Source organism: Carassius auratus, chromosome 47 (genome assembly GCF_003368295.1).
Source record: "Carassius auratus strain Wakin chromosome 47, ASM336829v1, whole genome shotgun sequence".
Taxonomy (NCBI): Eukaryota; Metazoa; Chordata; class Actinopteri; order Cypriniformes; family Cyprinidae; genus Carassius; species Carassius auratus.
The window spans coordinates 104474-126087 of NC_039289.1; the positions used below are offsets into that span (position 1 = coordinate 104474).

The window sequence follows — 21614 nt, forward strand, 5'->3', positions numbered from 1 at the left end:
CCAAATCAAAGTACTTCTGCTGAGATTCTAAAGTATGCTCATAGACACTTTACTACTCCATGAGAACACAGGAGGGGATTTATGAGTGCCAGTGAAGCAATGCGACTGAGGTTGTAAAAAATTTATTTAAAAAAATAAATGCAAAATGTCACAGTTCACATTATTTTAATCTCCGATCTCGTGTGCAAGTGTTTTGTTTGCATGTATGTCATTGCAGCAGCACATTTAACTTTAATTGTAATTACACTGACTGAATCTACCTGTGAATCAAATTATTTTAATGCACCCCTTTTAGCCAATCAGAATCAAATATTCAGACAAACCATGGTATAAATAGATTTATTAGAGTAACCATTCAACAAACCAAGCAACTAATGGTTGTGTTAAGGAAAAATAGAACACTTTTTGCGTTTGTGTCGATTTGCTAAAGTAGACAGTAGTGTTCCTGTAGCTCAATTGGTAGAGCATTGTGGGGTTGGGGGTTCGATTCCCCAGGAACACTTGATAGGTAAAAAATTGATAGCCTGATTGCACTGTAAGTCGCGTCTGCTAAATGCATAAATTTAATTTAATTTAATTTAACTTGAAGAGCAGTCTCTAGATTAAGATGAAGGTCCTTCCCAAACCGCATCTTCACTTCATGCAGCAGCTACCAAAAAAAGAAAGAAAAATTCATTAAAACAATTTTAACTTTTTATTCAAACAAAAAAAAAAAATAATTAAAATGCAGTGGAAATACTAAATTCAAAGGAAACAACACTAAAAACAAATACTCACAATTTGTGGAACCCGAAGAAATGGGAACATGTCCATGACCTCTCATGTTGATTTTGTCATTAAATCAACCCTTTTAAAAAGAGCGCATCTCATTAGATTTTTGATATGTTGGTGTAGCAGGTTGTCTTTTACATAGTTCAGCATTTATCACAGTAATGTGCTCCTGAAAACTTAATTGATCTTCTCCAATATTTTCCAGGTTTAATATAATCTGAAAAAGTAGTAAATAACAAAATTCCTATTGTATATATACAATCTCCTAGCATTACTGGTCAATAACCAAGCAATTTTAAGACATTTTAGTGAAGAAGGATAAAACAGACAAAACTCCTGGGACTGGGTGGAACCCGGATTATCAGTACACAGGAGTACTGGAAAGTTTGAAGTCTTGCATCTTTTTTTCTAAGCTTAGGATCGGAAAACTCTTAATTTAACAGTTTGCAACAAGCACAACAAAACTTATGGATGTAAGGCAACTTGTGACACTGTCGCGGTTCAGGCTCTTTCATGTTTTAGTGTAAATCCGCTGTAGAAACATTGACAACTTAATTACTAATGGGTTTAAAGCTTATAAAAAGTAAATTACTTCAAAAAGAATGTATTTCTCTGACTTACCACAACAATATTTCTGTCAGACCATCAATTTAAATCAGCAGACGGGGCTCAATCTCTTCTCGACCATTGGAATTCAAAAACGTGCACTGCACTCCCGAGACAGCGCTGCGTGAATATGCTAGCGCAAATGCAGACAAATTGTTTACTTTTTTTAAATTAATGAAAATAATGAGTTTAAAACTTCTTTTTGTTTATGTCTGGTGTTCAACAGATAAAAAAATATAATCCATAAAGCAAAACTGTTAAGTTGTGGTACATAATTTCACATAAATGACAAAGAATTAAATTAAAGAGCAGCAAACAAGGCTATAAGTAAGCGGCTGTTCACATATCATGTCTTTTGCGCTCTCAAGTTCGTTATTTCAAATGTAGGCGCACCGAATGGGCGCTCATAATGGAAGTGACAGGCGTTCAATTTTTCCAGAAACGTTTGAGTCAGTTCGGGAGTACGGAGCGAGCGGGACGTTTGTCTCGGTTTACATTCACAGTGTTTTTGGAAACCCTTTCAATTTGAACAAATAACAACATCTAAATAATAACATTATCATTTGAATCAGTTCCGGGGTTCGTAGCGCGTTCGCGAATCATTTGAATTAGTTCGGGAGTTCAAAGCGGGTTCGCGACTCATTTGAATCAGTTCGGCAGTTCGGAGTGGGTTTCGCGAATCACTTGAGTCAGTTCGGGGATCGCGACTCATTTGAGTCATTTCGGGAGATCACAGCCGATTCGCGAATCATTTGAGTCAGTTTGGGGATCGCGAATCATTTGAATACGTTCGGGAGTTCGTAGTGGGTTCGCGAATCATTTGAGTCAGTTTGGGGATCGTGAATCATTTGAATACGTTCGGGAGTTCGTAGTGGGTTCGCGAATCATTTGAGTCATTTCGGGAGTTCAAAGCGGGTCCGCGAATCATTGAGTCAGTTAGCGAACACAAAGACATGACATATCAAAACTTACATTGTCCAGACAGAAGATGAACTTGATGTTTTCTGTGAATAAAGATGGTAAGATTAGCAGTGCTGCATCTGTTTACACAAAAACAACAAAACAAAACAGGTTATTGGTACACATTATATCTTAGATGTGATGGTTGTCTAGGTTTCCATTCACAGTGTTTTTGGAAACCATGTAAATTTGAACAAATAACAACATCTAAATAATAACATTATCATTTGAATCAGTTCCGGGGTTCGTAGTGCGTTCGCGAATCATTTGAATTAGTTCGGGAGTTCAAAGTGGGTTCGCGACTCATTTGAATCAGTTCGGCAGTTCGGAGCGGGTTTCGCGAATCACTTGAGTCAGTTCGGGGATCGCGACTCATTTGAGTCATTTCGGGAGATCACAGCCGATTCGCGAATCATTTGAGTCAGTTTGGGGATTGCGAATCATTTGAATACGTTCGGGAGTTCGTAGTGGGTTCGCGAATCATTTGAGTCAGTTTGGGGATCGCGAATCATTTGAATACGTTCGGGAGTTCGTAGTGGGTTCGCGAATCATTTGAGTCATTTCGGGAGTTCAAAGCGGGTCCGCGAATCATTGAGTCAGTTAGCGGACACAAAGAGATGACATATCAAAACTTACATTGTCCAGACAGAAGATGAACTTGATGTTTTCTGTGAATAAAGATGGTAAGATTAGCAGTGCTGCATCTGTTTACACAAAAACAACAAAACAAAACAGGTTATTGGTACACATTATATCTTAGATGTGATGGTTGTCTAGGTTTCCATTCACAGTGTTTTTGGAAACCATGTAAATTTGAACAAATAACAACATCTAAATAATAACATTATCATTTGAATCAGTTCCGGGGTTCGTAGCGCGTTCGCGAATCATTTGAATTAGTTCGGGAGTTCAAAGCGGGTTCGCGACTCATTTGAATCAGTTCGGCAGTTCGGAGCGGGTTTCGCGAATCACTTGAGTCAGTTCGGGGATCGCGACTCATTTGAGTCATTTCGGGAGATCACAGCCGATTCGCGAATCATTTGAGTCAGTTTGGGGATTGCGAATCATTTGAATACGTTCGGGAGTTCGTAGTGGGTTCGCGAATCATTTGAGTCAGTTTGGGGATAGCGAATCATTTGAATACGTTCGGGAGTTCGTAGTGGGTTCGCGAATCATTTGAGTCATTTCGGGAGTTCAAAGCGGGTCCGCGAATCATTGAGTCAGTTAGCGAACACAAAGAGATGACATATCAAAACTTACATTGTCCAGACAGAAGATGAACTTGATGTTTTCTGTGAATAAAGATGGTAAGATTAGCAGTGCTGCATCTGTTTACACAAAAACAACAAAACAAAACAGGTTATTGGTACACATTATATCTTAGATGTGATGGTTGTCTAGGTTTCCATTCACAGTGTTTTTGGAAACCATGTAAATTTGAACAAATAACAACATCTAAATAATAACATTATTATTTTGCTTATTTTTTAATTCAATTATTAATATATAAAGACTGAAATATTACTGTAATTACTTAGTCAAATAAAATATTTATATGATTTATTTTACACTTCACTTTCAAACATTAATCATTAATTAGTATGTGAGCCAAGCAGCATCCAAAATCAAAGTACTTCTTCTGAGATTCTTAAGTATTCTCACAATGGACACTTGACTACTCCATGAGAACACAGGAGAGGATTTATGAGTGGCAGTGAAGCTATGCGACAGGTTTTAAAAAATGTATTTAAAAAAATAAATGTAAAATGTCACAGTTCACATTATTTTAATCTCCGATCTCGTGTGCAAGTGTTTTGTTTGCATGTATGTCATTGCAGCAGCACATTTAACTTTCTTTGTAATTACACTGACTGGATCTACCTGTGAATCAAATTATTTTAATGCACCCCTTTTAGCCAATCAGAATCAAATATTCAGACAAACCATGGTATAAATAGATTTATTAGAGTAACCATTCAACAAACCAAGCAACTAATGGTTGTGTTAAGGAAAAATAGAACACTTTTTGCGTTTGTGTCGATTTGATAAAGTAGACAGTAGTGTTCCTGTAGCTCAATTGGTAGAGCATTGTGGGGTTGGGGGTTCGATTCCCCAGGAACACTTGATAGGTAAAAAATTGATAGCCTGAATGCACTGTAAGTCGCGTCTGCTAAATGCATAAATTTCATTTAATTTAATTTAACTTGAAGAGCAGTCTCTAGATTAAGATGAAGGTCCTTCCCAAACCGCATCTTCACTTCATGCAGCAGCTACCAAAAAAAGAAAGAAAAATTAATTAGAACAATTTTAACTTTTTATTCAAACAAAAAAAAATTTTTTTTTAAATGCAGTGGAAATACTAAACTGAAAGGAAACAACACTAAAAACAAATACTCACAATTTGTGGAACCCGAAGAAATGGGAACATGTCCATGACCTCTCATGTTGATTTTGTCATTAAATCAACTCTTTTAAAAATAGTGCATCTCATTCGATTTTTGATATGTTGGTGTAGTCAGGTTGTCTTTTACATAGTTCAGCATTTATCACAGTAATGTGCTCCTGAAAACTTAATTGATCTTCTCCAATATTTTCCAGGTTTAATATAATCTGAAAAAAGTTGTAAATAACACAATTCCTATTGTATATATACAATCTCCTAGCATTACTGGTCAATAACCAAGCAATTTTAAGACATTTTAGTGAAGAAGGATAAAACAGACAAACCTCCTGGGACTGGGTGGAACCCGGATTATCAGTACACAGGAGTACTGGAAAGTTTGAAGTCTTGCATCTTTTTTTCTAAGCTTAGGATCGGAAAACTCTTAATTTAACAGTTTGCAACAAGCACAACAAAACGTATGGATGTAAGGCAACTTGTGACACTGTCGCGGTTCAGGCTCTTTCATGTTTTAGTGTAAATCCGCTGTAGAAACATTGACAACTTAATTACTAATGGGTTTAAAGCTTATAAAAAGTAAATTACTTTAAAAAGAATGTATTTCTCTGACTTACCACAACAATATTTCTGTCAGACCATCAATTTAAATCAGTAGACGGGGATCAATCTCTTCTCGACCGTTGGAATTCAAAAACGTGCACTGCACTCGCGAGACAGCGCTGCGTGAATATGCTTGCACAAATGCAAACAAATTGTTTACTTTTTTAAAATTCATGAAAATAATGAGTTTAAAACTTCTTTTTGTTTATGTTTGGTGTTAAACAGATAAAAAAATATAATCCATAAAGCAAAACTGTTAAGTTGTGGTACATAATTTCACATAAATGAGAAATAATTAAATTAAAGAGCAGCAAACAAGGCTATAGGTATGGGGCTGTTCACATATTACGTCTTTTGCGCTCTCAAGTTTGTTATTTCAAATGTAGGCGCACCGTATGGGCGCTCATAACGGAATCGACGGGCGCTCATTTTTCCAGAAACGTTTGAGTCAGTTCGGGAGTACGGAGCGAGCGGGACGGTTGTCTCGGTTTACATTCACAGTGTTTTTGGAAACCCTTTAAATTTGAACAAATAACAACATCTAAATAATAACATTATCATTTGACTACGTTCCGGGGTTCGTAGCGCGTTCGCGAATCATTTGAATCAGTTCGGGAGTTCAAAGCGGGTTCGCGACTCATTTGAATCAGTTCGGCAGTTCGAAGTGGGTTTCGCGAATCATTTGAGTCATTTCGGGAGTTCAAAGCGGGTCCGCGAATCGTTTGAGTCAGTTTGGGGATTGCGAATCATTTGAATACGTTCGGGAGTTCGTAGTGGGTTCGCGAATCATTTGAGTCATTTCGGGAGTTCAAAGCGGGTCCGCGAATCATTGAGTCAGTTAGCGAACACAAAGACATGACATATCAAAACTTACATTGTCCAGACAAAAGAGAAACTTGATGTTTTCTGTGAATAAAGATGGTAAGATTAGCAGTGCTGCATATGTTTACACAAAAACGACAAAACCGGTTATTGGTACACATTATATCTTAGATGTGATGGTTGTCTACAGTAGGTTTCCATTCACAATGTTTTTGGAAACCATGTAAATTTGAACAAATAACAACATCTAAATAATAACATTATTGTTTTGCTTATTTTTTAATTCAATTATTAATATATAAAGACTGAAATATTACTGTAATTACTTAGTCAAATAAAATATTTATATAATTTATTTTACACTTCACTTTCAAACATTAATCATGAATTAGTATGTGAGCCAAGCAGCATCCAAAATCAAAGTACTTCTGCTGAGATTCTGAAGTATGCTCATAGACACTTTACTACTCCATGAGAACACAGGAGGGGATTTATGAGTGGCAGTGAAGCAATGCGACTGAGGTTGTAAAAAATTTATTTAAAAAAATAAATGCAAAATGTCACAGTTCACATTATTTTAATCTCCGATCTCGTGTGCAAGTGTTTTGTTTGCACGTATGTCATTGCAGCAGCACATTTAACTTTAATTGTAATCACACTGACTGAATCTACCTGTGAATCAAATTATTTTAATGCACCCATTTTAGCCAATCAGAATCAAATATTCAGACAAACCATGGTATAAATAGATTTATTAGAGTAACCATTCAACAAACCAAGCAACTAATGGTTGTGTTAAGGAAAAATAGAACACTTTTTGCTTTTGTGTCGATTTGCTAAAGTAGACAGTAGTGTTCCTGTAGCTCAATTGGTAGAGCATTGTGGGGTTGGGGGTTCGATTCCCCAGGAACACTTGATAGGTAAAAAATTGATAGCCTAAATGTAAGTCGCGTCTGCTAAATGCATACATTTAATTTAACTTGAAAAGCAGTCTCTAGATTAAGATGAAGGTCCTTCCCAAACCGCATCTTCACTTCATGCAGCAGCTACCAAAAAAAGAAAGAAAAATTTCATTAAAACAATTTTAACTTTTTATTCAAATAAAAAATTTTTTTTAAATGCAGTGGAAATACTAAAATCAAAGGAAACAACACTAAAAACAAATACTCACAATTTGTGGAACCCGAAGAAATGGGAACATGTCCATGAACTCTCATGTTGATTTTGTCATTAAATCAACCCTTTTAAAAAGAGCGCATCTCATTCGATTTTTGATATGTTGGTGTAGTCAGGTTGTCTTTTACATAGTTCAGCATTTATCACAGTAATGTGCTCCTGAAAACTTAATTGATCTTCTCCAATATTTTCCAGGTTTAATATAATCTGAAAAAGTAGTAAATAACACAATTCCTATTGTATATATACAATCTCCTAGCATTACTGGTCAATAACCAAGCAATTTTAAGACATTTTAGTGAAGAAGGATAAAACAGACAAAACCTCCTGGGACTGGGTGGAACCCGGATTATAAGTACACCGGAGTACTGGAAAGTTTGAAGTCTTGCATCTTTTTTTCTAAGCTTAGGATCGGAAAACTCTTAATTTAACAGTTTGCAACAAGCACAACAAAACTTATGGATGTAAGGCAACTTGTGACACTGTCGCGGTTCAGGCTCTTTCGTGTTTTAGTGTAAATCCGCTGTAGAAACATTGACAACTTAATTACTAATGGGTTTAAGGCTTATAAAAAGTAAATTACTTCAAAAAGAATGTATTTCTCTGACTTACCACAACAATATTTCTGTCAGACCATCAATTTAAATCAGCAGACGGGGATCAATCTCTTCTCGACCGTTGGAATTCAAAATGTGCACTGCACTCGCGAGACAGCGCTGCGTGAATATGCTAGTGCAAATGCAGACAAATTGTTTACTTTTTTAAAATTAATGAAAATAACGAGTTTAAAACTTCTTTTTGTTTATGTCTGGTGTTCAACAGATAAAAAATATAATCCATAAAGCAAAACTGTTAAGTTGTTCATTTGAATCAGTTCGGGAGTTCAAAGCGGATTCGCGACTCATTTGAATCAGTTCGGCAGTTCGGAGCGGGTTTCGCGAATCACTTGAGTCAGTTCGGGGATCGCGAATCATTTGAGTCATTTCGGGAGATCACAGCGGATTCGCGAATCATTTGAGTCAGTTTGGGGATCGCTAATCATTTGAATACGTTCGGGAGTTCGTAGTGGGTTCGCGAATCATTTGAGTCATTTCGGGAGTTTACAGCGGGTTTCGCGAATCATTTGAGTCAGTATGGGGATCGCTAATCATTTGAATACGTTCGGGAGTTCGTAGTGGGTTCGCGAATCATTTGAGTCATTTCGGGAGTTTACAGCGGATTCGCGAATCATTTGAGTCAGTTTGGGGATCGCGAATCATTTGAATACGTTCGGGAGTTCGTAGTGGGTTCGCGAATCATTTGAGTCATTTCGGGAGTTCAAAGCGGGTCCGTGAATCATTGAGTCAGTTAGCGAACACAAAGAGATGACATATCAAAACTTACATTGTCCAGACAGAAGAGAAACTTGATGTTTTCTGTGAATAAAGATGGTAAGATTAGCAGTGCTGCATCTGTTTACACAAAAACAACAAAACAAAACAGGTTATTGGTACACATTATATCTTAGATGTGATGGTTGTCTACAGTAGGTTTTCTTATTCAGTGTTTTTGGAAACCATGTAAATTTGAACAAATAACAACATCTAAATAATAACATTATTATTTTGCTTATTTTTTTATTAAATTATTAATATATAAAGACTGAAATATTACTGTAATTACTTAGTCAAATAAAATATTTATATAATTTATTTTACACTTCACTTTCAAACATTAATCATTAATTAGTATGTGAGCCAAGCAGCATCCAAAATCAAAGTACTTCTGCTGAGATTCTGAAGTATGCTTACAATGGACACTTTACTACTCCATGAGAACACAGGAGAGGATTTATGAGTGGCAGTGTAGCAATGCGACTGAGGTTGTAAAAAATTTATTTAAAGAAATAAATGCAAAATGTCACAGTTCACATTATTTTAATCTCCGATCTCGTGTGCAAGTGTTTCGTTTGCATGTATGTCATTGCAGCAGCACATTTAACTTTAATTGTAATCACACTGACTGAATCTACCTGTGAATCAAATTATTTTAATGCACCCATTTTAGCCAATCAGAATCAAATATTCAGACAAACCATGGTATAAATAGATTTATTAGAGTAACCATTCAACAAACCAAGCAACTAATGGTTGTGTTAAGGAAAAATAGAACACTTTTTGCTTTTGTGTCGATTTGCTAAAGTAGACAGTAGTGTTCCTGTAGCTCAATTGGTAGAGCATTGTGGGGTTGGGGGTTCGATTCCCCAGGAACACTTGATAGGTAAAAAATTGATAGCCTAAATGTAAGTCGCGTCTGCTAAATGCATACATTTAATTTAACTTGAAAAGCAGTCTCTAGATTAAGATGAAGGTCCTTCCCAAACCGCATCTTCACTTCATGCAGCAGCTACCAAAAAAAGAAAGAAAAATTCATTAAAACAATTTTAACTTTTTATTCAAACAAAATTTTTTTTTAAATGCAGTGGAAATACTAAAATCAAAGGAAACAACACTAAAAACAAATACTCACAATTTGTGGAACCCGAAGAAATGGGAACATGTCCATGAACTCTCATGTTGATTTTGTCATTAAATCAACCCTTTTAAAAAGAGCGCATCTCATTCGATTTTTGATATGTTGGTGTAGTCAGGTTGTCTTTTACATAGTTCAGCATTTATCACAGTAATGTGCTCCTGAAAACTTAATTGATCTTCTCCAATATTTTCCAGGTTTAATATAATCTGAAAAAGTAGTAAATAACACAATTCCTATTGTATATATACAATCTCCTAGCATTACTGGTCAATAACCAAGCAATTTTAAGACATTTTAGTGAAGAAGGATAAAACAGACAAAACCTCCTGGGACTGGGTGGAACCCGGATTATAAGTACACCGGAGTACTGGAAAGTTTGAAGTCTTGCATCTTTTTTTCTAAGCTTAGGATCGGAAAACTCTTAATTTAACAGTTTGCAACAAGCACAACAAAACTTATGGATGTAAGGCAACTTGTGACACTGTCGCGGTTCAGGCTCTTTCGTGTTTTAGTGTAAATCCGCTGTAGAAACATTGACAACTTAATTACTAATGGGTTTAAGGCTTATAAAAAGTAAATTACTTCAAAAAGAATGTATTTCTCTGACTTACCACAACAATATTTCTGTCAGACCATCAATTTAAATCAGCAGACGGGGATCAATCTCTTCTCGACCGTTGGAATTCAAAATGTGCACTGCACTCGCGAGACAGCGCTGCGTGAATATGCTAGTGCAAATGCAGACAAATTGTTTACTTTTTTAAAATTAATGAAAATAATGAGTTTAAAACTTCTTTTTGTTTATGTCTGGTGTTCAACAGATAAAAAATATAATCCATAAAGCAAAACTGTTAAGTTGTTCATTTGAATCAGTTCGGGAGTTCAAAGCGGATTCGCGACTCATTTGAATCAGTTCGGCAGTTCGGAGCGGGTTTCGCGAATCACTTGAGTCAGTTCGGGGATCGCGAATCATTTGAGTCATTTCGGGAGATCACAGCGGATTCGCGAATCATTTGAGTCAGTTTGGGGATCGCTAATCATTTGAATACGTTCGGGAGTTCGTAGTGGGTTCGCGAATCATTTGAGTCATTTCGGGAGTTTACAGCGGGTTTCGCGAATCATTTGAGTCAGTATGGGGATCGCTAATCATTTGAATACGTTCGGGAGTTCGTAGTGGGTTCGCGAATCATTTGAGTCATTTCGGGAGTTTACAGCGGATTCGCGAATCATTTGAGTCAGTTTGGGGATCGCGAATCATTTGAATACGTTCGGGAGTTCGTAGTGGGTTCGCGAATCATTTGAGTCATTTCGGGAGTTCAAAGCGGGTCCGTGAATCATTGAGTCAGTTAGCGAACACAAAGAGATGACATATCAAAACTTACATTGTCCAGACAGAAGAGAAACTTGATGTTTTCTGTGAATAAAGATGGTAAGATTAGCAGTGCTGCATCTGTTTACACAAAAACAACAAAACAAAACAGGTTATTGGTACACATTATATCTTAGATGTGATGGTTGTCTACAGTAGGTTTTCTTATTCAGTGTTTTTGGAAACCATGTAAATTTGAACAAATAACAACATCTAAATAATAACATTATTATTTTGCTTATTTTTTTATTAAATTATTAATATATAAAGACTGAAATATTACTGTAATTACTTAGTCAAATAAAATATTTATATAATTTATTTTACACTTCACTTTCAAACATTAATCATTAATTAGTATGTGAGCCAAGCAGCATCCAAAATCAAAGTACTTCTGCTGAGCTTCTGAAGTATGCTTACAATGGACACTTTACTACTCCATGAGAACACAGGAGAGGATTTATGAGTGGCAGTGTAGCAATGCGACTGAGGTTGTAAAAAATTTATTTAAAGAAATAAATGCAAAATGTCACAGTTCACATTATTTTAATCTCCGATCTCGTGTGCAAGTGTTTCGTTTGCATGTATGTCATTGCAGCAGCACATTTAACTTTAATTGTAATTACACTGACTGAATCTACCTGTGAATCAAATTATTTTAATGCACCCATTTTAGCCAATCAGAATCAAATATTCAGACAAACCATGGTATAAATAGATTTATTAGAGTAACCATTCAACAAACCAAGCAACTAATGGTTGTGTTAAGGAAAAATAGAACACTTTTTGCTTTTGTGTCGATTTGCTAAAGTAGACAGTAGTGTTCCTGTAGCTCAATTGGTAGAGCATTGTGGGGTTGGGGGTTCGATTCCCCAGGAACACTTGATAGGTAAAAAATTGATAGCCTAAATGTAAGTCGCGTCTGCTAAATGCATACATTTAATTTAACTTGAAAAGCAGTCTCTAGATTAAGATGAAGGTCCTTCCCAAACCGCATCTTCACTTCATGCAGCAGCTACCAAAAAAAGAAAGAAAAATTCATTAAAACAATTTTAACTTTTTATTCAAACAAAAATTTTTTTTTAAATGCAGTGGAAATACTAAAATCAAAGGAAACAACACTAAAAACAAATACTCACAATTTGTGGAACCCGAAGAAATGGGAACATGTCCATGAACTCTCATGTTGATTTTGTCATTAAATCAACCCTTTTAAAAAGAGCGCATCTCATTCGATTTTTGATATGTTGGTGTAGTCAGGTTGTCTTTTACATAGTTCAGCATTTATCACAGTAATGTGCTCCTGAAAACTTAATTGATCTTCTCCAATATTTTCCAGGTTTAATATAATCTGAAAAAGTAGTAAATAACACAATTCCTATTGTATATATACAATCTCCTAGCATTACTGGTCAATAACCAAGCAATTTTAAGACATTTTAGTGAAGAAGGATAAAACAGACAAAACCTCCTGGGACTGGGTGGAACCCGGATTATAAGTACACCGGAGTACTGGAAAGTTTGAAGTCTTGCATCTTTTTTTCTAAGCTTAGGATCGGAAAACTCTTAATTTAACAGTTTGCAACAAGCACAACAAAACTTATGGATGTAAGGCAACTTGTGACACTGTCGCGGTTCAGGCTCTTTCGTGTTTTAGTGTAAATCCGCTGTAGAAACATTGACAACTTAATTACTAATGGGTTTAAGGCTTATAAAAAGTAAATTACTTCAAAAAGAATGTATTTCTCTGACTTACCACAACAATATTTCTGTCAGACCATCAATTTAAATCAGCAGACGGGGATCAATCTCTTCTCGACCGTTGGAATTCAAAACGTGCACTGCACTCGCGAGACAGCGCTGCGTGAATATGCTAGTGCAAATGCAGACAAATTGTTTACTTTTTTAAAATTAATGAAAATAATGAGTTTAAAACTTCTTTTTGTTTATGTCTGGTGTTCAACAGATAAAAAATATAATCCATAAAGCAAAACTGTTAAGTTGTTCATTTGAATCAGTTCGGGAGTTCAAAGCGGATTCGCGACTCATTTGAATCAGTTCGGCAGTTCGGAGCGGGTTTCGCGAATCACTTGAGTCAGTTCGGGGATCGCGAATCATTTGAGTCATTTCGGGAGATCACAGCGGATTCGCGAATCATTTGAGTCAGTTTGGGGATCGCTAATCATTTGAATACGTTCGGGAGTTCGTAGTGGGTTCGCGAATCATTTGAGTCATTTCGGGAGTTTACAGCGGGTTTCGCGAATCATTTGAGTCAGTATGGGGATCGCTAATCATTTGAATACGTTCGGGAGTTCGTAGTGGGTTCGCGAATCATTTGAGTCATTTCGGGAGTTTACAGCGGATTCGCGAATCATTTGAGTCAGTTTGGGGATCGCGAATCATTTGAATACGTTCGGGAGTTCGTAGTGGGTTCGCGAATCATTTGAGTCATTTCGGGAGTTCAAAGCGGGTCCGTGAATCATTGAGTCAGTTAGCGAACACAAAGAGATGACATATCAAAACTTACATTGTCCAGACAGAAGAGAAACTTGATGTTTTCTGTGAATAAAGATGGTAAGATTAGCAGTGCTGCATCTGTTTACACAAAAACAACAAAACAAAACAGGTTATTGGTACACATTATATCTTAGATGTGATGGTTGTCTACAGTAGGTTTTCTTATTCACAGTGTTTTTGGAAACCATGTAAATTTGAACAAATAACAACATCTAAATAATAACATTATTATTTTGCTTATTTTTTTATTAAATTATTAATATATAAAGACTGAAATATTACTGTAATTACTTAGTCAAATAAAATATTTATATAATTTATTTTACACTTCACTTTCAAACATTAATCATTAATTAGTATGTGAGCCAAGCAGCATCCAAAATCAAAGTACTTCTGCTGAGATTCTGAAGTATGCTTACAATGGACACTTTACTACTCCATGAGAACACAGGAGAGGATTTATGAGTGGCAGTGTAGCAATGCGACTGAGGTTGTAAAAAATTATTTAAAGAAATAAATGCAAAATGTCACAGTTCACATTATTTTAATCTCCGATCTCGTGTGCAAGTGTTTCGTTTGCATGTATGTCATTGCAGCAGCACATTTAACTTTAATTGTAATTACACTGACTGAATCTACCTGTGAATCAAATTATTTTAATGCACCCATTTTAGCCAATCAGAATCAAATATTCAGACAAACCATGGTATAAATAGATTTATTAGAGTAACCATTCAACAAACCAAGCAACTAATGGTTGTGTTAAGGAAAAATAGAACACTTTTTGCTTTTGTGTCGATTTGCTAAAGTAGACAGTAGTGTTCCTGTAGCTCAATTGGTAGAGCATTGTGGGGTTGGGGGTTTGATTCCCCAGGAACACTTGATAGGTAAAAATTGATAGCCTAAATGTAAGTCGCGTCTGCTAAATGCATACATTTAATTTAACTTGAAAAGCAGTCTCTAGATTAAGATGAAGGTCCTTCCCAAACCGCATCTTCACTTCATGCAGCAGCTACCAAAAAAAGAAAGAAAAATTCATTAAAACAATTTTAACTTTTTATTCAAACAAAAATTTTTTTTAAATGCAGTGGAAATACTAAATCAAAGGAAACAACACTAAAAACAAATACTCACAATTTGTGGAACCCGAAGAAATGGGAACATGTCCATGAACTCTCATGTTGATTTTGTCATTAAATCAACCCTTTTAAAAAGAGCGCATCTCATTCGATTTTTGATATGTTGGTGTAGTCAGGTTGTCTTTTACATAGTTCAGCATTTATCACAGTAATGTGCTCCTGAAAACTTAATTGATCTTCTCCAATATTTTCCAGGTTTAATATAATCTGAAAAAGTAGTAAATAACACAATTCCTATTGTATATATACAATCTCCTAGCATTACTGGTCAATAACCAAGCAATTTTAAGACATTTTAGTGAAGAAGGATAAAACAGACAAAACTCCTGGGACTGGGTGGAACCCGGATTATCAGTACACCGGAGTACTGGAAAGTTTGAAGTCTTGCATCTTTTTTTCTAAGCTTAGGATCGGAAAACTCTTAATTTAACAGTTTGCAACAAGCACAACAAAACTTATGGATGTAAGGCAACTTGTGACACTGTCGCGGTTCAGGCTCTTTCGTGTTTTAGTGTAAATCCGCTGTAGAAACATTGACAACTTAATTACTAATGGGTTTAAGGCTTATAAAAAGTAAATTACTTCAAAAAGAATGTATTTCTCTGACTTACCACAACAATATTTCTGTCAGACCATCAATTTAAATCAGCAGACGGGGATCAATCTCTTCTTGACCGTTGGAATTCAAAAACGTGCACTGCACTCGCGAGACAGCGCTGCGTGAATATGCTAGTGCAAATGCAAACAAATTGTTTACTTTTTTAAAATTAATGAAAATAATGAGTTTAAAACTTCTTTTTGTTTATGTCTGGTGTTCAACAGATAAAAAATATAATCCATAAAGCAAAACTGTTAAGTTGTTCATTTGAATCAGTTCGGGAGTTCAAAGCGGATTCGCGACTCATTTGAATCAGTTCGGCAGTTCGGAGCGGGTTTCGCGAATCACTTGAGTCAGTTCGGGTATCGCGAATCATTTGAGTCATTTCGGGAGATCACAGCGGATTCGCGAATCATTTGAGTCAGTTTGGGGATCGCTAATCATTTGAATACGTTCGGGAGTTCGTAGTGGGTTCGCAAATCATTTGAGTCATTTCGGGAGTTTACAGCGGGTTTCGCGAATCATTTGAGTCAGTATGGGGATCGCTAATCATTTGAATACGTTCGGGAGTTCGTAGTGGGTTCGCGAATCATTTGAGTCATTTCGGGAGTTTACAGCGGATTCGCGAATCATTTGAGTCAGTTTGGGGATCGCGAATCATTTGAATACGTTCGGGAGTTCGTAGTGGGTTCGCGAATCATTTGAGTCATTTCGGGAGTTCAAAGCGGGTCCGCGAATCATTGAGTCAGTTAGCGAACACAAAGAGATGACATATCAAAACTTACATTGTCCAGACAGAAGAGAAACTTGATGTTTTCTGTGAATAAAGATGGTAAGATTAGCAGTGCTGCATCTGTTTACACAAAAACAACAAAACAAAACAGGTTATTGGTACACATTATATCTTAGATGTGATGGTTGTCTAGGTTTCCATTCACAGTGTTTTTGGAAACCATGTAAATTTGAACAAATAACAACATCTAAATAATAACATTATTATTTTGCTTATTTTTTTATTAAATTATTAATATATAAAGACTGAAATATTACTGTAATTACTTAGTCAAATAAAATATTTATATAATTTATTTTACACTTCACTTTCAAACATTAATCATTAATTAGTATGTGAGCCAAGCAGCATCCAAAATCAAAGTACTTCTGCTGAGATTCTGAAGTATGCTTACAATGGACACTTTACTACTCCATGAGAACACAGGAGAGGATTTATGAGTGGCAGTGTAGCAATGCGACTGAGGTTGTAAAAAATTTATTTAAAGAAATAAATGCAAAATGTCACAGTTCACATTATTTTAATCTCCGATCTCGTGTGCAAGTGTTTTGTTTGCATGTATGTCATTGCAGCAGCACATTTAACTTTAATTGTAATTACACTGACTGAATCTACCTGTGAATCAAATTATTTTAATGCACCCCTTTTAGCCAATCAGAATGAAATATTCAGACAAACCATGGTATAAATAGATTTATTAGAGTAACCATTCAACAAACCAAGCAACTAATGGTTGTGTTAAGGAAAAAAAGAACACTTTTTGCGTTTGTGTCGATTTGCTAAAGTAGACAGTAGTGTTCCTGTAGCTCAATTGGTAGAGCATTGTGGGGTTGGGGGTTCGATTCCCCAGGAACACTTGATAGGTAAAAAATTGATAGCCTGAATGCACTGTAAGTCGCGTCTGCTAAATGGATAAATTTAATTTAATTTAATTTAACTTGAAGAGCAGTATCTAGATTAAGATGAAGGTCCTTCCCAAACCGCATCTTCACTTCATGCAGCAGCTACCAAAAAAAGAAAGAAAAATTAATTAAAACAATTTTAACTTTTTATTCAAACAATAAAAAATTTAAAATTCTGTGGAAATACTAAACTGAAAGGAAACAACACTAAAAACAAATACTCACAATTTGTGGAACCCGAAGAAATGGGAACATGTCCATGAACTCTCATGTTGATTTTGTCATTAAATCAACTCTTTTAAAAAGAGCGCATCTCATTCGATTTTTGATATGTTGGTGTAGTCAGGTTGTCTTTTACATAGTTCAGCATTTATCACAGTAATGTGCTCCTGAAAACTTAATTGATCTTCTCCAATATTTTCCAGGTTTAATATAATCTGAAAAAAGTAGTAAATAACAAAACTCCTATTGTATATATACAATCTCCTAGCATTACTGGTCAATAACCAAGCAATTTTAAGACATTTTAGTGAAGAAGGATAAAACAGACAAACCTCCTGGGACTGGGTGGAACCCGGATTATCAGTACACCGGAGTACTGGAAAGTTTGAAGTCTTGCATCTTTTTTTCTAAGCTTAGGATCCGAAAACTCTTAATTTAACAGTTTGCAACTAGCACAACAAAACTTATGGATGTAAGGCAACTTGTGACACTGTCGCAGGTTCAGGCTCTTTCGTGTTTTAGTGTAAATCCGCTGCAGAAACATTGACAACTTAATTACTAATGGGTTTAAAGCTTATAAAAAGTAAATTACTTTAAAAAGAATGTATTTCTCTGACTTACCACAACAATATTTCTGTCAGACCATCAATTTAAATCAGTAGACGGGGATCAATCTCTTCTCGACCGTTGGAATTCAAAAACGTGCACTGCACTCGCGAGACAGCGCTGCGTGAATATGCTAGCGCAAATGCAAACAAATTGTTTACTTTTTTAAAATTAATGAAAATAATAAGTTTGAAACTTATTTTTGTTTATGTCTGGTGTTCAACAGATAAAAAATATAATCCATAAAGCAAAACTGTTAAGTTGTGGTACATAATTTCACATAAATTACAAAGAATTAAATTAAAGAGCAGCAAACAAGGCTATAAGTAAGGGGCTGTTCACATATCACGTCTTTTGCGCTCTCAAGTTCGTTATTTCAAATGTAGGCGCACCGAATGGGCGCTCATAATGGAAGTGACAGGCGCTCATTTTTCCAGAAACGTTTGAGTCAGTTCGGGAGTACGGAGCGAGCGGGACGGTTGTCTCGGTTTACATTCACAGTGTTTTTGGAAACCCTTTAAATTTGAACAAATAATAACATTATCATTTGAATCAGTTCCGGGGTTCGTAGCATGTTCGCGAATCATTTGAATCAGTTCGGGAGTTCAAAGCGGGTTTGCGAATCATTTGAATCATTTCGGGAGTTCAAAGCAGGTTCGCGAATCATTTGAGTCAGTTCGGGGATCGCGAATCATTTGAATCCGTTCGAGAGTTCGTAGTGGGTTCGCGAATCAATTGAGTCATTTCGGGAGTTCTCAGCGGATTCGCGAATCATTTGAGTCAGTTTGGGGATCGCGAATCATTTGAATACGTTCGGGTGTTCGTAGTGGGTTCGCGAATCATTTGAGTCATTTCGGGAGTTCAAAGCGGGTCCGCGAATCATTGAGTCAGTTAGCGAACACAAAGACATGACATATCAAAACTTACATTGTCCAGACAAAAGAGAAACTTGATGTTTTCTGTGAATAAAGATGGTAAGATTAGCAGTGCTGCATCTGTTTACACAAAAACAACAAAACAAAACAGGTTATTGGTACACATTATATCTTAGATGTGATGGTTGTCTACAGTAGGTTTCCATTCACAATGTTTTTGGAAACCATGTAAATTTGAACAAATAACAACATTTAAATAATAACATTATTATTTTGCTTATTTTTTAATTCAATTATTAATATATAAAGACTGAAATATTACTGTAATTACTTAGTCAAATAAAATATTTATATAATTTATTTTACACTTCACTTTCAAACATTAATCATTAATTAGTATGTGAGCCGAGCAGCATCCAAAATCAAAGTACTTCTGCTGAGATTCTGAAGTATGCTCATGGACACTTGTGTAAGGCAACTTGTTACACTGTCTTACCCTCTCTCTCTCTCTCTCTCTCTCTCATGTTGAGTTTGGGTCTCTTGACCATCTTGTAAGAGATGCTCTAACAGTTGCCATAGAAACCCAGCCCTGCTGGTGTTGATGTGTTCAGATGGGTGTTGCTTGCACGTGTTCGTCAGAGGAAAGACTGTATATGAGTTCAGACTCCAATACACTTCATGGGCATGTTGAGACACGTCTGGAAATGATTGAAAGTCTCCTCTCAAACATGTGTCTTAGATGCAGGAATCGATTTTATTTGCTGCTTTTGTACCAAACCACCTGCTGATCAACTCAATTATATCAGCATCTTCATTAGAAGCCACATCTTTAGAACATTTTGGCATGGTAGCTGTAGTGTTTTAGAAATTGACTATAGTTCTTGCATGATAAACACGGTTTAACTGGTATTTGGGGTAAAACCATAGCAAACAAAGGTAAATTCACCTTCTGTGAAAATGTACCATGTTTCTTGTGTCGTAACCACTGTGGTATTTGGGGTAAAATTATAGTCAACCCAGTTAAATAGTATTTATTTTTAAAGTTTACTGTTAGGTTTTCCCTGTTATGCTAAAGATTTGATATTTGAACTAATACCACAGTAAACCAATGCAAATTGTATTCTGATGACATTTATCATTGCCTTTGCATGGTAACTATAGTTTACTATTGGTATTTAGAGTAAAACAGTAAACACAAGCAAAGTAGTTATTATTAAACTAACCATAGTTCGAATACAGAGTTCTGGCATGAAACTCTAGATGGCACAGTACAATAGGTCTAACTCCAACTGACCTAATGACATCACTATCACATGGCACAGCTGATTGGATTTCTCCTGTATTAGTAGCCAATGAGCTCACTGCTCAGTATTTAAATATCTGGCTTTTATTTGCTGTGGCAGTCCACAGCGCACTTCAGAAACCCTCCACCCTCCCCAGCTCCACCTGTATAGATCTGCTATATGAGGTGATTCCTGTATGCTATGGGGTTATTTCATTTACGTTGTTTACGGTTAGTTTTTGCATGTAACAACAGTTTAACTGTGATATTTGAAGAAATGCCATATTAAATCAAGGTTAAGCTGTATTACATAGTTTAATTTTGATATTTGGAGTAACACCAAAAAATGGTCTTTTTTGAAAACTTAACATAATTATTACATGGTAACCTCATCATTGTTTAACTGGATTGAGATGAACTGTAATAAAACTATAGTAACCATAAGTAAAATTAATTTAATTTGATGACTTATCTAGTAGCTTTATCCTGAATCTGATATTTAACAGTTTCATTTATATTATAAATAATTTTACTTTTTAAGCATAATTCTGTGAATTATTACACTATATTAAATTGAAATATGTTATTTTTTGCCATTTAATTTCATCATTTAATTTATTATTATGCTGTATTTAATTCACATATAAATTTTTGTGCTTTTTATTATTATTAACAGTTTTGTTATATAGTAGTATTCTATACTTTGTTGATTCTTATTAAAGTGTTTCTCTCTGGCCACTTTCCAAATTAATTTAATAAATCGTCAAGATCCCATTCCCACAGCTCTTTAAGGGCTCGGATATTACAGCAGAAACCGTGAACCTTTCACTTTAATTAAATGATTTTCCATACTCGTTACTTAAGGATAATGAGTTATTATAATTTTTTTCGTGAATTAACCTCAGCACCAGGCGGGAGTTTCCCATCTGTGCAGAGAACACAGAATCGTGTTTTTTGCAAAGAGATTAGAAATCACATACAAATTATGACAACATTTATTCTTTTTATTTTATTATTAATTATTATTAATTTAACGTTTTATTATATATATATATATATATATATATATATATATATATATATATACATATATATATATATATATATACATATGTGTGTGTGTGTTTACATTTTTTATAAAATTAGATATTATATGTAATTATTGTATATATTTTTAAATTACATTTCTGTTATCTTGGTTAGCAATGCATTTTTTTATTTTTTAAATTGTAAACTTAAAATGAAATTTAGTATAAACGTGTGTATATATATATATATATATATATATATATATATTTCTTTATAACATGGTTTCAATTAAAAAAATACCTTTTATAACTAAGTTTCTATATTGCTTACAATTTCTATACTTTTCTTTTTTTAATTTATGTACATTATATATGTACATCTATTTATTTTATCAGTATGGTTTATTATAAATTGTTTTATTTTTGACTTTGT

At 35.1% G+C, this 21614-nt stretch overlaps 3 long non-coding RNA genes across 3 annotated transcripts; all 3 read right to left on the reverse strand.

Moving 5' to 3' along the window:
• Positions 1–7338: 7338 nt before the first annotated feature.
• LOC113064587 (uncharacterized) lies at positions 7339–8026 on the reverse strand. Its single transcript, XR_003278841.1, has 3 exons — positions 7949–8026; positions 7661–7859; positions 7339–7543 (listed from the first exon to the last, which is right to left on the reverse strand). It is a non-coding gene; the product is annotated as an uncharacterized LOC113064587 (long non-coding RNA).
• A 1825-nt stretch (positions 8027–9851) lies between these two features.
• Positions 9852–10539, reverse strand: LOC113064588 (uncharacterized). Its single transcript, XR_003278842.1, has 3 exons — positions 10462–10539; positions 10174–10372; positions 9852–10056 (listed from the first exon to the last, which is right to left on the reverse strand). It is a non-coding gene; the product is annotated as an uncharacterized LOC113064588 (long non-coding RNA).
• A 1826-nt stretch (positions 10540–12365) lies between these two features.
• On the reverse strand, positions 12366–13055 carry LOC113064589 (uncharacterized). The gene is made up of 3 exons (XR_003278843.1): positions 12976–13055; positions 12688–12886; positions 12366–12570 (listed from the first exon to the last, which is right to left on the reverse strand). It is a non-coding gene; the product is annotated as an uncharacterized LOC113064589 (long non-coding RNA).
• Between the last annotated feature and the right edge of the window lie 8559 nt (positions 13056–21614).